Below are 15,618 nucleotides of genomic sequence, written 5' to 3'. Positions count from 1 at the left end.
AAATGGGCCAAGCAGTGTTTAAAAGAATACAGTGTCCGTGTAATTATTTCGGGGCATAAGCTAGCCGGTGGCGGGAGCTGGGTGGCAGAATGCAGCCCCACAGCTCCCACTACACAAACTGTCTTTTTTTTTTTCCTTTGGTTTTTTGAGACAGGGTTTCTCTGTTTCTTTGGAGCCTGTCCTGGAACTAGCTCTTGTAGACCAGGCTAGCCTCGAACTCACAGAGATCCACCTGATTCTGCCTCCCGAGTGCTGGGATTAAAGACGTGCACCACCACCGCCTGGCCACAAACTGTCTTTTTCCCCCATTCCCTAATTCTTTCCATAATTTATTTATTCTATTTATTTATTTGTACTGGGGATTGACGTTGGGACTATAGACCACTAGCTACATCCTTAACACTTTTATTTTGAGATGGAGTCTCTATAACTTACTCAGGTTGACTCTGAACTCACTCTAGCCCAGGCAGGCATTGGCCTTTTGCTTCTCCTGCCTCAGGTTCCCAAGCTGCTGGCATTACAGGTCTGAGTCAGCAGGCCAAGAACACCAATCTTTTAACCACCCATTTCTTCCCCTCTTTTGTGTGTGTTGCTTTGAGACAGAGTTCCATGTGACCAAAACTGGCCTGATTGCCACTGCTCACGAAGCTGATCTTGGAATTCCCAATCCTTCTGCCTCAGTTTCCAGAGTGCCAAGACCTTGGGCCTTCTGCATCTTCAGCTAAGGGCATTCCCCTATAACTCACTTAGAGTTGGTGCGAAAGAGTACTGCTTACTGGCTTGCTTCTCATGACTTAGCCTGCTTTCTTATAGACCCTAGACATGCTAGTCTATGTTGGTGTACAAAAGAGTTCCACAATAGCTCAGAATGGAGTATCCAAAGATTTATTTATTTGGGGATAAACTCACAGAAAGGGTAGTGATCTGCAGTTTTTTGAAAGCAGAGTTTTGATAATAGTAGCCCCTAATTTTTTTTTAAATTTATTTATTTTATTATATATACAACATTCTGTCTGCATGTATGCCTGTAGTCCAGAAGAGGGCACCAGATCTCATTACAGATGGTTGTGAGCCACCATGTGGTTGCTGGGAATTGAACTCAGGACCTTTGGAAGAGCAGGCAATGCTCTTAACCACTGAGCCATCTCTCCAGCCCCTAGCCCCTAAATTTTATCTTCCTTCTATCCCATATCAGGTGACTCCTTATATGAGACAGAAACTCTGAATTTTTCTTTTAACAACATGCTTGGATCTAGAGAAGGAAAGCCACTGTCTAACTCCAAAGCCAACTTTGATTTTTAATAAATGGTGACTACTATTATATGTATGTCAATAAGATCTTACCCTGCAGAGGATATTAGTATTAGTATTAGTCAGATTTCTCTTTCTTGGTGATTCTGTTTATCAGTGGTTTCTCCTTTTCAAACCAAATCTTTATTAATTTTGATGGTATCCATAGCTTTTCTTCTACTGTGGACACAAGAGCGAAACCCCTTCCCCAACATAGCACATCTCCTGGTTTCCATTCTGAGGTTAACACATCCTTGAAATACACCAGCTGATTTAATTCAAAAGTTTTTTCTATTATCCAATGTCTCTCTGCTGCCATTGTTCCTTTCTTATTAGCATTAAGAAAATTCAAGGTTACTAAAACATTATGCAATCTATTTCTGGGGGTATTTTTCATCCTTTTCTGTTTGTTTAACATATCCTTTATAGTTCAATTTGATCTTTCTATAACTATCTGACCTGTAGGATTGTGTGATATACCTGTAATATGATATATATATATATATATATATATATATATAATTTTTTTTTGAGACAGGGTTTCTCTGTAGCTTTTGGTTCCTGTCCTGGAACTAGCTCTTGTAGACCAGGCTGACCTCGAACTCACAGAGATCGCCTGCCTCTGCCTCCTAAGTGCTGGGATTAGCTTTATATTATAATAAACAAAAAACCAGTTTCATCTTCTCAGAGACATATGCTAGACCGTTGCCTGTCTATTTGTGCAGGTATACACATGATGGCCACAACTTCCAGGAAAGGTGTGATTATCGAATTAGCCTTTTCCAAACTCAAAGCAGGTGACCATTGAAAACGTGAATGGGTGTCAATGGTGTGGTGTACATATTTTAATTTTCCAAATCTACAAAGTGGAACACATCCATCTGTCTACCTGATTCCATTCTTTTGGGTACCCTTTGGGTTACTTCCTGCAGGTGTTTTTTTATGAAGAACAAGTAGGATATTTCATTATAATCTCCTTAGCTTGCTGCCATGTAAAAGAAAAGTCCCTTTTTAAACCTTTGCTATTGATATGATGTTTTTATGAAATTCTGAGGTCTTCAACACATTTCCAATCAATAATCAATCAATTTCTCCATTACCTTGTGTTAGAGAACCTGGTGTGCTGATATGGGATCTGATGTGTGTTATGTATATGGGACAAAGCCTATACCTGATTATATCTTGAACCCGCATAATTAATGAAGTCAGTTCTGTATCATCTGGTATAAACTCGGTGGTTTCAATATGAAAAGAACTTTTTCTGAATATTGTGAATCAGTATCTATTTTGAGAGGTTCTTTAAAATCCCTTAGTACCTTGAGAATAGCACGTAATTTTGACTTTTGGACAGAATCATAAGGGCTTTGTTCCATTTTACTTAAATCTTTTGATTTGTAACCTACCTTCCCTGATTTATTTGTATCAGTATAGAATGTAGGTGCTCAAGATCAAAAACACTGATGACAACTTATGCTGGAGAGGTTGTGGGGAAAAGGGAACACTAATGCATTGCTGGTGAGAATGCAAGCTGGTACAACCCCTTTTGGATGTCAGTGTGGCAATTTCTCAGAAAACTAGGAAACAAGCTTCCTCAAGACCCAGTAATGCCACTTTTGGGTATATATCCAAAGGATGTTCAATCGTGCCACAAGGACATGTGCTCAACTGTGTTCATAGCAGCTATGTTTGTTATGGCCAGAACCTGGAAGCAACCTAAATGCCCCTCAACAGAAGAATGGATAAGGAAAATGTGGCATATTTACACAATGGAGTACTACACAGCAGAAAAAATAACGACATCTTGAATTTTGCAGGCAAATGGATGGGGGAATGACATAGGCCACGTCTACACCTATTTTGTCTGTGCCTATTTTGTCACACAGACAGAAAACACCTCTTCCCTAGGCGACCTCCTAGTTTACAGGAGAAGGAACAGAATGGCATTAGCATATCCTGACCACTTGATGGGATGCATCAGGTTGTTTTACCGTCAAAGAGCCAGGCGACCACCTCCTGTGTGGAAGGTGCAAACTGAGCCTTGTACGTTGCTCAGATTCTCTAACCACCAGAAAATGTGGAATGTGTGCGGGTATAATTCAGTCCCCACAGGTACCTCTGAAAGTTTGCTAGTTATTTTGTGCTTTTATACCACCTGAATGGTTGGTGACTGTTTTTTATAATATCCTTCCCAGAAACATGAGTTGGTTTATGTTCCATTTCTGAGACTGCAGGAATATTAATCTGTGTTTTCCATTTTGTAAGCAGAGACTGCTTTTCCATTTCCCAGCTGCCCAGACTTGAATAATCAACACAAAAACTATATTAATTATAACAGTGTTTGGCCAATGGCTTAGGCATCTTTCTAGCTATCTCTTATATCTTAAATTAACTCATTTCAGCTGGGCGATGGTGGCGCACGCCTTTAATCCCAGTACTCGGGAGGCAGAGGCAGGCGGATCTCTGTGAGTTCGAGACCAGCCTGGTCTACAGAGCTAGTTCCAGGACACGCTCCAAAGCCACAGAGAAACCCTGTCTCGAAAAAACCAAAAAAAACCTCATTTCTATTATTTTGTATTTTATTGCAAGGCTTGTGGTTTGTTACTTCTTGTCTCTTGGACAGCTACATGGTGTCTGCCTCCTTTAGCAGCTACATTGTATCTCCCTGACTCTGCCTACTTTGACTCTATATTTCTGTTTGGATTTGGGGGGTGGGTGGGCTTTATTCTGCCTGCCATAGGCCTAAGCAGCTTTTTTAAAATTAACCAACGGCAATAAAACATATTTATAGCATACAGAGGGGAATCCCACATCAAGTCTAAATTCTAGAAAGCGGCCTTTTCTCCACAATTCATATGAACTGATTTGGAGAAAAGCTTTGTGTCTAGAAAGAAAATAGAGATGCTGACCTTAGGTCACAGTCCCAGGTTCTAGTCAATTTACTTAGCTTTCCAAGGAGACGTGAAGAAGCAAAGCTGAGGACCAGAAGACTACATACAGCACGCAGACTTCCAGCTCATCTGGAACCTTTATCTCCTGCAGAAGCCCTCTTGCTCCTTCCCAAAGATATTTGAGATGCAAAAGTCTCCTGTATTTCTCTTAAAGCTGTGATGTAAATCTACTTCCTGACGTTAATTTCTGACACCTGTTTTTTCCATAGAGCAGTGAGCATGAACCTTACATTTCAGTAACAAAGAGTGGGTAAGAATTCCTGGATATAATGGCTAGTCTATTGCAGCTGCCTGTTCCTGTCACGATATAACCTGTTGTGATGATCACTTGCCCTCTCAGTGTGGCAAGATAGCTCACAGTAATACCTTCAAACCACATGAAGTTCAATTCATTGGAGTAACTTGGACTCAAATCCCAGATGATGTAAATACTACTATCAGGCCGGAATGGCTCTGGAAGCCCTACAGCACACTCAGACTTGTGCCTAGAAGTAACTTTTATTGTATTGACTTGTGTATGGGATATCCAGACATTTGAGGTTGATTCTTTTTTTTTTTTAAGATTTATTATGTGTAGTGTTCTGTCTGCATGTCAGAGAGGCACCAGATCTCATTACACATGGTTATGAGTCACCATGTGGTTGCTGGGAATTGAACTCAGGGCCTCTGGAAGAACAGCCAGCACTCTTAACTTCTGAGCCATCTCTCAGAATCAGACCTTATGATTCTGCCCCAAGGTTGACTCTTTTATCAATCACTCAAAAGCTATCCGTCTTCAATGGCAACAACATTCATGGTGGATTAATCAAAATTAACCAAATGTTAAAGTCCAAAGAGACCTTACCAGCACCAGTGTAGATGCTGGACTAGGGATTCTAGGACAAGTTGAATTCACTAAAAATGAAGAAAGATATTCCTTATGTACAAGTTACTTTTCTACTACTATGATGAAGCTTCATGATTGAGAGCAATGGGGGGGGGGGGGTATTTGGCTTACAAATTCTGACCACTGTGGAAAGCCAAGGCAGGAACTCAGATAGGGCTGGAACCTGGAAGCAGGAGCTGATGCAAGGCCACAGAAGAGTGTTGCATATTGGCTTGTTTCTCATGACTTGCTCAGGCTGCTTTCTTATAGACCCCAGAATCCTAAGCCCAGGGGTGGTCCCACCCACAATGGCCCTTCCATATCAATTACTAATTAAGAAAATACCCTGCAGGCTTGCCTGCCTAAGGCCTGTTGGTGTTTGTTTGTTTGTTTGTTTTGGAGACAAAGTTTCTCTGCATAGCCTTGACTGTTTTGGAACTAGGTCTGTAGACCAGGCTGGCCTCAAGCTCACAGAGATAGATCTACCTGCCTTTGTCTCCTGAGTGCTGGGTTTAAAAACCTGTGCTGCCACCTCTCCGCAGCCTAATCTTTTTTTTTTTTTTTTTTTTTTTTTTTTTGGTTTTTTCGAGACAGGGTTTCTCTGTGTTTTTTTTTGGAGCCTGTCCTGGAACTAGCTCTTGTAGACCAGGCTGCCTCTGCCTCCCGAGTGCTGGGATTAAAGGCGTGCGCCACCACCGCCCGGCTCTGCATCCTAATCTTAATAGAGGCATATTTTTTCATCTGAGGCTCCCTCTTCTCAGATGACTCTAGCTTTCCAGCTTGTGACAAGCTGACATTAAAAACTAGCCAGTGGGGCTGGAGAGATGACTCAGAGGTTAAGAGCACTGGCTGTTCTTCCAGAGGTCCTGAGTTCAATTCCCAGAAACTACACGGTGGCTCACAACCATCTATAATGAGATCTGGTGCCCTCTTCTGGGGCGCAAGCAGAACACTGTATACATAGTACATAAATAAATCTTTAAAGAGAACAAAACAAAACTAGCCACTACACCTTGGAGAAGGACTCACTTTCTTTTTCTTTCTTTTTTTAAAAAATTAATTAATTCTTTTACATGCATTGTTGTTTTGCCTGCATGTATGTCTGTGTGAGGGTGTCAGGTCCACTGGAACAGGAGATATAGACAGTTGTGAGCTGCCATGTAGGTGTTCATGGGAATTGAACCTGGGTCCTCTGGAAGAACAGTCAGTTTTCTTAACTGCTGAGCCATCTCTCCAGCCCAGATCTATGGAAATCTTCTGGAAAACTCCAGTCATGCTAAATAATAGATGGAGTTTGTAACTTAAGACAAGTCTGGCCTTCCTTCCTTCCTTCCTTCCTTCCTTCCTTTTTCCTGAGACAGGATCTCACTAAGTAGCTCTAGCTGTCTAGTTGTCCTGAAACCCTGACTGGCCTCAAACTCAAATTCACAGAGAGATCCACCTGCCTCCCCAAATGCTGGGACTAAAGGCATGCACCACCACGACCAGCTTCAACAGGTCTGGCCGTTTGTTTCTGTCCCTGCTATAAATAAAATTTGGTCCACTGCAAAGGATTGGTTCTGCTTGGAGGATTTCAGAATGATACTGAGTTGTTACCTGATTTATTCTATAATATAACTGTCCATTCCCTTCCTAAAGCTGAAATCCGTGTAATACCAAAATAATAGGCCAGATCAAGTTATTATCCAAAAATAAGAGTCACAATCATTTGAATATTGAAGATCAATCTTTCCTAGAATTGGAGTTAGCCACCCCACCTAAGGTGATCGCTGTGGAGTCAAGCTGGCCAGAAGAAAGATAGAGTTAAAGAATAATGAACTGGGGGCTGGAGAGATGGCTCAGTGGTTAAGAGCATTGCCTGCTCTTCCAAAGGTCCTGAGTTCAATTCCCAGCAACCACATGGTGGCTCACAACCATCTGGCGCCCTCTTCTGGCCTTCAGGCATACAGACAGAATATTGTATACATAATAAATAAATAAATAAATAAATAAATAAATTATACATAATAAATAAATATTTAAAAAAAAGAATAATGAACTGGCCGGGCGATGGTGGCGCATGCCTTTAATCCCAGCACTCGGGAGGCAGAGGCAGGCGGATCTCTGTGAGTTTGAGACCAGTCTGGTCTACAAAGCTAGTTCCAGGACAGTCTCCAAACCCACAGAGAAACCCTGTCTCGAAAAACCAAAAAAAAAAAAAAAAAAAAAAAAAAAGAATAATGAACTGTTTCAGGTGCTCCAGACATCAAATAAAATGCTCTATAAAGTACAAATGACTGCAGACACAGAGGGAGAATGTGTCAGTAAGGTAAGGAGTATGATGCCACATGCAGAAGAATCTTTCCCTGTTTGGTTAGGCAGACTTTTCTTTTTTCCTTGATTTTCTTTTTGTTTTTTGTTTGTTTTTGTTTTTCGAGACAGGGTTTCTCTGTAGTTTTGGAGCCTGTCCTGGAACTAGCTCTTGTAGACCAGGCTGGTCTCGAACTCACAGAGATCTGCCTGCCTCTGCCTCCCAAGTGCTGGGATCGGAGGCGAGGGCATGAGCTAACACCCGGCGAGGCTGCATTTCTTGATCTGCTAATTTCAGCTCGCTAGGCCAGACTATATTCTTGATTATTTTAAATTTAGATATAGAAGTCCTGTTTTATGTCACATGTACATATTATGTCAAATACAGAGGGTGCAAGAGAAGAAAAAAGTCAGGTCCAGATCATGATGGCTGGTGTTTTGACATGATCCAAGAGTTCGTTTCTTAGTCGCTTTCCTAGTGTTTCCTCTCCTGAAGACTGCTGTCCTGCCCACTAATCAGGCCCCATCGATATTAGATGTCAGATATTGATATCAGATCTTCGCTACCATGGGCCTTATAATATTTAATAAGTAATATATATCCTCTGTGAAAGACCCTACAGACCCTCTCCTCAAAATCCGCAGCTAGCATGCTCCCGGGGGAACGTCCTGTTTGTTTTAAACAAATCTCCGGATCAGCAGCCAGCCTGCTCCCGTTAGAACATCCCAGGTGCCTGAGAGAACAGGAGATAGAGATAGGAAGACTGCAAGGCAAGATGTCAATAAGATAGGATGTCAACAAAGCAGGTTAGCTATAAGATAGGAACAGGATGATTGTTGCCAGGCATCCATGCTGAGAGAGGAAACCTTTCATGCCCCCCACCGCATTCCAATAACCACGCTTTTGCTTCTGTAAACTTGCTTCTTGCTGACACCCATGCTGAGAGGGGAAACCATTCATGCCCCCGCCTCATTCCGGTCGATCGATAACCACGCTTTTGCTTCTGTAAACTTGCTTTTTGCTCTTCCCTATAAAAAGCCCGCCCTCCAGTTGGCAGGTGCGCAAATCTTCCAAGAGATCTTGCTGCCCAAGGGTACCTGTGTCTACTCAATAAACCTCTTGCGATTTGCATCCGTGCGGTCTCGGCCTGTTCCTTGGCGTTGGGGAGGTCTCCTCCCGAAAAGAGGTCCTCGTCGAGGGTCTTTCACTCTGCACGCCCAAAATTTGATGCTGTCCAACAGAGTAACCGAATGAAAATGTTTTTGAAAAAAGTCGTGTCCGCAGAACTATGGAGAGATTGTAATTTAGAAGAGAGGTTTGGACAAAAATGGGCCAGCAATCAATTGATTTTGACCGGAGAAATGGATTAACTTCGAAAGATCAGTTACTTCTTTTTTTTTTTAATATTTATTTATTATGTATACAGTATTCTGTCTGTGTGTATGTCTGCAGGCCAGAAGAGGGGGCCAGATCTCATTACAGATGGTTGTGAGCCACCATGTGGTTGCTGGGAATTGAACTCAGGACCTTTGGAAGAGCAGGCAATGCTCTTAACCACTGAGCCATCTCTCCAGCCCCCGATCAGTTACTTCTTATGTAAAATTAAATTAACGACATTATCCACCGTAAGGACTCTGAGGCCTGAGGTAACGTTACAAGGTGCTTTTAAAACCTGTTGCATAAAAAGTGCGTGGTTAACTGCTGTGGCTACTGTGGTTACTAGAGCGGAGCCATGGTTTTAACACCTTTCTCTGATCATTTTGTTCCTGAAATGTGAGGTTCGTATTCACTGCTCTAGGGGAAAAAACAGGTGATAGAAATTGCGCCCGGAAGTACATTTCCTCCACTGGCCCTGAAGAAAAGTAGTGGATAAAAAGATGAAGACTGAGCCTGGACCCGCTCGGGCTCTGGGCAGAGCTCGGCCCGACCACGCCCACCTCCTCCCGTGCTGGCGGCAGACGCTTGGCCCCGTTTTCCGGTCCCGCCCCTTCCGCTGGCTGGACGTCTCGGCGTGCACGCCCGCGCATCCCTCCTGTTCGCCGCGAGCCAAGCCGTAAGCGCCGCGGAGATTGGGCTAGCGGCCGAGGCTGAGGCCGAGTCGGAGCCCCGGTAGGTAGCGGCGCGGGCGAAGGGAAGCCGCCAGCCCCGGGAGGGGGCGGGCCCGACGGGTGGCAGCCGCGAGCGCTCGCTTTGTTTCCTCCGGCGGCGCCGCGCGGGGCTGGGGGCCGGGTCTGCGCGGGACCACCGCCGAGCGCGGGATCCCGCGGCCCAGTCTGGTGCATTGTGCGCGCCTTTTTTTTTTTTTTTTTTAAGCGTGTATTTGTAGCTGACCCGGGGGCAAACAAAAGCGTTTACCGTCGTCTTGACAACAAACCTGCGAAATCAAGTGTTATTTCCCCTGTACAGCCGTGGAACCAGAGGAACGAAAACGTTTACCACAGGAAAGGGATGGAAAATCCGAGGTTCTGGCCTAAGCCTCTGGGCCTTAGAGCTGTGGCGTCGGCCCCAGTTTTGATTTTTTAATCTAACCTCTGCCCTTTCCAATAGTATGACCTTCCTATCCTTGCCTACCCTCAGTTTGCTCATCTGAAAAGTGGGGACGAAACCCATCACAAGCTCGGTGGTAGATGCAAAACGGCATCTACCATCTTATTTTCAGACCTTGTTTTTCATGGCTCCCCTCCTCAGAGAAGCTAAAATGGTTGGTTTTCCAAATTCTTTTAGTTTACTTTAGGTCTGGGGACGAAGCCAATCTCCCACTCAACCCACTAAGTTAAGGGCCTCCCAGGCGCATCCAGGCCAGCATGATCTACATACTGCAAGATTTCGGCCCCAGATGAAAATTTAAATACATAACGCTAAAAAATTGAGGGCCTCAGAGTACCTGACTCCTATTTTTTTTGCTTCCCAGGGGAGGCGGAGACAGGCACCTCTGGTGTTAATGCTAAGGAGTGTTCACAGCTCCTGTGATGACCCTGGGTTACAGAGACATTATTATCTGGTTACACTTTCCCGTTGTGTTTCAGTTTTAAAGGTGATACATTGAAGTTTCGAATGGCATACATTTTGGGTTTTTTTTTTTTTTTTTTTGGTTTTTCGAGACAGGGTTTCTCCGTAGCTTTGGAGCCTGTCCTGGAACTAGCTCTTGTAGACCAGGCTGGTCTCGAACTCACAGAGATCCGCCTGCCTCTGCCTCCCGAGTGCTGGGATTAAAGGCATGCGCCACCATCGCCCGGCCATTTTGGGTTTTCTGTGCGTGTATTTTAACCCACAACTTGTTAAATTGGGTGCTGACCAATTTAACTGAATGTGAGGACTGATGAAAATACGGCAACATGATCGTGCAACAACCAGTCATTAGTTCAGAATCCAACACCGAATAGCTTATGTGTTTCTGGCAGAGTGTCAGAATTCACCCTTGACCTCAGCACAGCCTTGATTTCCCAGCACAGAATGGATGCTTGCTTGTACACAGCAAAGTCTTCTGTTAACAGAAACAGTGATTCCTCACTCAGCATGTGTTAAGTGAGTTATCTTTGGGTAAGGTTGTGTTGTTAGGCTGTTTTATCTTACCAAGCATGGTGGAGCACATCCATTTTTTATTTTGAGATGTGGATCTCCACCGCTGCTGGCTTCCAAAGATTAGGAGAGTTAACAATGACCTCGAACCTCTGATCTTTGATGATCTTCATGTTTCCACCTCTAAGTGCTGGAGTTCCAGACACGTATTATGTTGTTACAAGTCAGGGTGGAAGCCCTTTGATAATCTCAACCATTACCACTAGATATGTATGTCCATGTGAATATCAGCTTTGTAAGTGAAGCCAAGGGCTGAAGTCCAGTAATCCCAATGTCTAGTCTTGGGAGGTAGAGGTTAAAGGAACAGTTCAGTGTGATTCTGGGATATGTAGCCATTTGGAAGTCAGCTTGGCTACATGAGACCCTGTCTCAAAAACCAAATAACAAGAAATTTGCGTTGTTTCCAGGGCCTAATGCTTGGTGGCCAAGTATACTATATCCTTAGTCCAAGAATATGTTTTTGTCTTTTTTTTTTAAGTGGGTGTTTTGCCTGAATGAGTGTTTGTGCCCCATATGTATGCTTGGTTACCATCGAAGTCAGAAGAGGTCATCGGACCCCTTGGAACAGGAGTTATGGACAGTTGTGAACCACCATGTGGATGCTGGGATTGAACCCAGGTCCTTTACAAGTGCAACCAGTGCTCTTATAATCACTGGGCCTCTCTCCAGCTGTTGAACAACTTTTATTTTATTTTTTTTTAAATATTTATTTATTTATTATGTATACAATATTCTGTCTGTGTGTGTATGCCTGCAAGCCAGAAGAGGGCACCAGACCCTGTTACAGATGGTTGTGAGCCACCATGTGGTTGCTGGGAATTGAACTCAGGACCTTTGGAAGAGCAGGCAATGCTCTTAACCTCTGAGCCATCTCTCCAGCCCCTGAACAACTTTTATAAAGATTTAATTAAAAGAGCCTGGCGATGGTGGCGCACGCCTTTAATCCCAGCACTCGGGAGGCAGAGGCAGGCGGATCTCTGTGAGTTCGAGACCAGCCTGGTCTACAGAGCTAGTTCCAGGACAGGCTCCAAAGCCACAGAGAAACCCTGTCTCGAAAAACAAAAACAAAAACAAACAAACAAAAAAAAGATTTAATTAAAATATATTTTGAAAGAAAATATTTTTTGGGAAATTTGTTACTATTAGGCAGGGCTTGGTAACCCAAACCTTTACTCCCAGCACTTGGGAGGCTGTGTTGCAGGCCAACCTGGTCTACAGAGAGTTCCAGGACAATCAGGACTACATAGAGAAATCCGTTACTTTTAAGAGTGATTGCATCTTAAAATTGTTATTTAATTGGAGAAAATTAAACACTGTACAGTAGAAGATGCCCTGTTGCTGTTATTTACTGATTGGTTGAGAAAAGATACCACTCAGGCTGCTGTGAGGATTCTCTCACCTCTGCTTCCCTAGCTCTGGGATTAGACGAGCCACTGCGCCTAGCTAAGCTACCTGCTTGTATTAAAATGGCAGAAATAGTACAAGGGGGAAAGTATGGGGATGGAATTTGTAAAATGCTTTGACCAAACAATGCTGTTTCCAAAAGAATGTGTCTGAAATTTGTAATTATTCCCAGGCTCCAGGGCAGCTCAAAGCCTGTGGTTCAGTTAGGTAAAGCCCTGATGTTTCTTTATGTAAGATAGGGCTTACGAAGAATTGCTGTTTGGTCCTACTTAGAAAGTCACATTTAAGAGGGAAAACTATTATCTTAAAAGTCCATGTGGGAGCTGGAGAGATGGCTCAGTGGTTAAGAGCATTGCCTGCTCTTCCAAAGGTCCTGAGTTCAATTCCCAGCAACCACATGGTGGCTCAAAAAAAACCATCTATAAAGAGGTCTGGCGCCCTCTTCTGGCCTTCAGGCATATACACAGACAGAATATTGTATTCATAATAAATAAATAAATGTTTTAAAAAAAAAATGGCTCAGTGGTTAAGAGCATTGCCTGCTCTTCCAAAGGACCTGAGTTCAATTCCCAGCAACCACATGGTGGCTCACAACCATCTGTAAAGAGGTCTGGCGCCCTCTTCTGGCCTTCAGGCATACAGACAGAATATTGTATACATAATAAATAAATAATTTAAAAAAAAAAAAAAAAAAGTCCATGTGTTTTCCACAAATGAAGATTTTTTTTAAGATTTATTTATTTATTTATACATACAGTATCCTGCCTGTAGGCCAGAAGAGGGCACCAGATCTCATTGTAAGTGGTTGTGAGCCACCATGTGGTTGCTGGGAATTGAACTCAGGACCTCTGGAAGGGCAGTCAGTGCTCTTAACCGCTGAGCCATCTCTCCAGCCTGAAGATTTAAAGGGAGAAAATATTTCCTTGCTGCCCGGACAGATGGTGAGGAGCAACTGATGGGGGAGATGTTGGATTTATAGCAAAAGTTCAGGCTGGCAGTGGACATGTGACTAGCTCACTTCAGGTCGCCATAGACCCTTGGAACTAAAAACAAATACATTAATATACCCTACAAAAGGGATTAACTTCATCAAGAATTCATAAAGAATGGCCTTTAATGGCCATTTGTTTACAAACCTTTGCTAAGACATGGACTGTGATTACAAAGGTTTGTTTATATTCAGACTTAGGGTGGTTCTCAGGGTGAGAAAGCAGAAAGATGAAGCTCTAGTTTTGATTGAGAAAAGAACTAACTTTGTTAATGTTTTTCATTGTGATTAGACCTTCCAAACTTCTAAGATACTGTCAAAGAACTCAGTGATTTAAGTATGTCTAGTCAAGGAAGAAACTGTAACATCTAATGTTACAATATAAAACGGAAAGTTTTACCTTAAGAGATAACATAGGCCAGGTGGTGGTGCTTGCCTTTAACCCCAGGAGGCAGATCTCTGTGAGTTACAGGCCAGCCTGGCTGGCTACAAAGTGAGTTACAGGCCAGCCAGAACTGTTACACAGAGAAACCCTGTCTCAAAAAACAGAACAACAAAGAGTTAAAGTGGAAGGAAGGAGTGGAAGTGCTTATTTAGAAATCTGTATAATTACAGATGACTTTTAAGTTAAAAAAAAAAAACTTAACGAAAAATTTAATTGTAAGAGTTCCAATTGACCATCTGAAGTCCTTGGACACAGTTGCAGAATATTTGTTTTTAATTCTAAAAACTGTATTGGGTTTATATGCTATACTTATGGTCCATAAATTATCCTTGCCATTGAAGTTCAGTTCTCAGGTCTGGGTAGATGGCTCAGGGGGTTAAAGCACTTACTTACTGTGCAGACCTGAGGACCTGAGTTTGAATCCCCAGCTGGGCATAACCATATGCCCAGTGTTGGAGGCAAGAGCACTGGAGCATAGCAGGAGGATCGTTATTGGGGCTTGGTGCCTAGTTCCAGGTTTAGTGAGAGACCCAAAACAGGAGTAAAGCAGCAGGACACAGCCAGGCGCCTGACGTCCTCTGACCTCTGCATGTGCACACTCCACATTTAACACAAATGAATTATTTTTTAGATTCAGATATTTATTTGTATGGATGTTTTGCATGCATGTACATCTGTGTATCAAGTGTGTGCCTGGGGCCTCAAGAAGTTAGAAGACCGCATCGAATCCCTGCAACATGAATTGCCGATTTTATTTATTTATTTATTTATTGTTTTTTTATCAAGATAGGGTTTCTCTTTGGAGTCTGCCCTAGAACTAGCTCTTGTAGATCAGGCTGGCCTCAAACTCACAGAGATCCACCTCCCTCTGCCTCCCGAGTGCTGGGATTAAAGGTGTGCGCCACCACCGCCAGGCTGAATTGCTGCTTTTTTTTAAATTCAAGTTCTAACAATTTCTAAAATGGCCTTTAGAAAAAAAGGATGTGGCAGTGGTGGCCCACGCCATTAGTCCGTCCCAGCACTCTGGAGACAGAGGGAGGCATATCTCTATTGTGGGTTCGAGGCCAGGCTGGTCTACAAAGTGAGTTCCAGGACAGCCAGTACTGTGTGTTATGCAGAGAAACCCTGTCTCAAAAAACCATAAAAGAGCCGGGCGTTGGTGGCGCATGCCTTTAATCCCAGTACTCGGGAGGCAGAGGCAGGCGGATCTCTGTGAGTTCGAGACCACCCTGGTCTACAGAGCTAGTTCCAGGACAGGCTCCAAAAAGCCACAGAGAAACCCTGTGTTCAAAAAACAAAAACAAAACAAAACAAAAAAACCATAAAAGAGAAAAAAAGAAAACTGGCTAGGTCTGGTGGCACACTCAGGAGGCAGGTGAATCTCTTGAGTTTGAAGCTAGTCTGGTCTACATAGTAAGTTCTAGGGCAGACAGGTCTGCATAGTGAAACCCTGTCCTGAGAAAGCAATAAATAAATGAATAAGTAGAATGCTTGTGCTTGCTCCTGCCGTTTTGTGCTGTGGCGTGTGGAAGCATTGGTAATTTCTTTGGTTTTGTTTTCCTTTGTTAGCGTTCACCTGCCTGTCTGCGTGTTCTGGGATTTCAACTATGCACTGTCACACATGGCTTAGCATCGTTTATCCTAAAATCAAGCTACCAGTCAACTTGGAAAAATGTTGCTCACGGTGGCCCACACCTTTAATCCCAGCACTTGGGAGTCAGAGGCAAGCGGATCTCTGAGTTTGAGGCCAGCCTGGTCGGGCACCAAAGCTACAGAGAAACCCTGTCTCAAAAAAAAAAAAAAACCAAA

At 43.3% G+C, this 15,618-nt stretch overlaps 1 protein-coding gene across 2 annotated transcripts in view; it reads left to right on the top strand.

Annotated features, from left to right (window-relative positions):
- The window catches only part of Dcakd (dephospho-CoA kinase domain containing), a 40,394-nt gene that overhangs the window by 8,725 nt on the left and 16,051 nt on the right, over positions 1-15,618 (top strand). The window contains exon 1 of one of the 2 annotated variants that reach the window (XM_041635862.1): positions 9,380-9,502. The exons of the other annotated variant lie outside the window; for it this stretch is intronic. The gene's annotated coding sequence lies outside the window, so the exon portion shown is untranslated. Of the gene's footprint in view, positions 1-9,379; positions 9,503-15,618 lie in introns of those variants that run through there. 2 annotated transcript variants of the gene reach the window in all.

This window comes from Microtus oregoni, unplaced genomic scaffold (assembly GCF_018167655.1).
Source record: "Microtus oregoni isolate MIOR12 unplaced genomic scaffold, Mior012 000048F_ref0000485, whole genome shotgun sequence".
Taxonomy (NCBI): Eukaryota; Metazoa; Chordata; class Mammalia; order Rodentia; family Cricetidae; genus Microtus; species Microtus oregoni.
The sequence above is the reverse complement of the archived record's forward strand: the minus strand, read 5'-3'. Positions and strand labels throughout refer to the sequence as shown.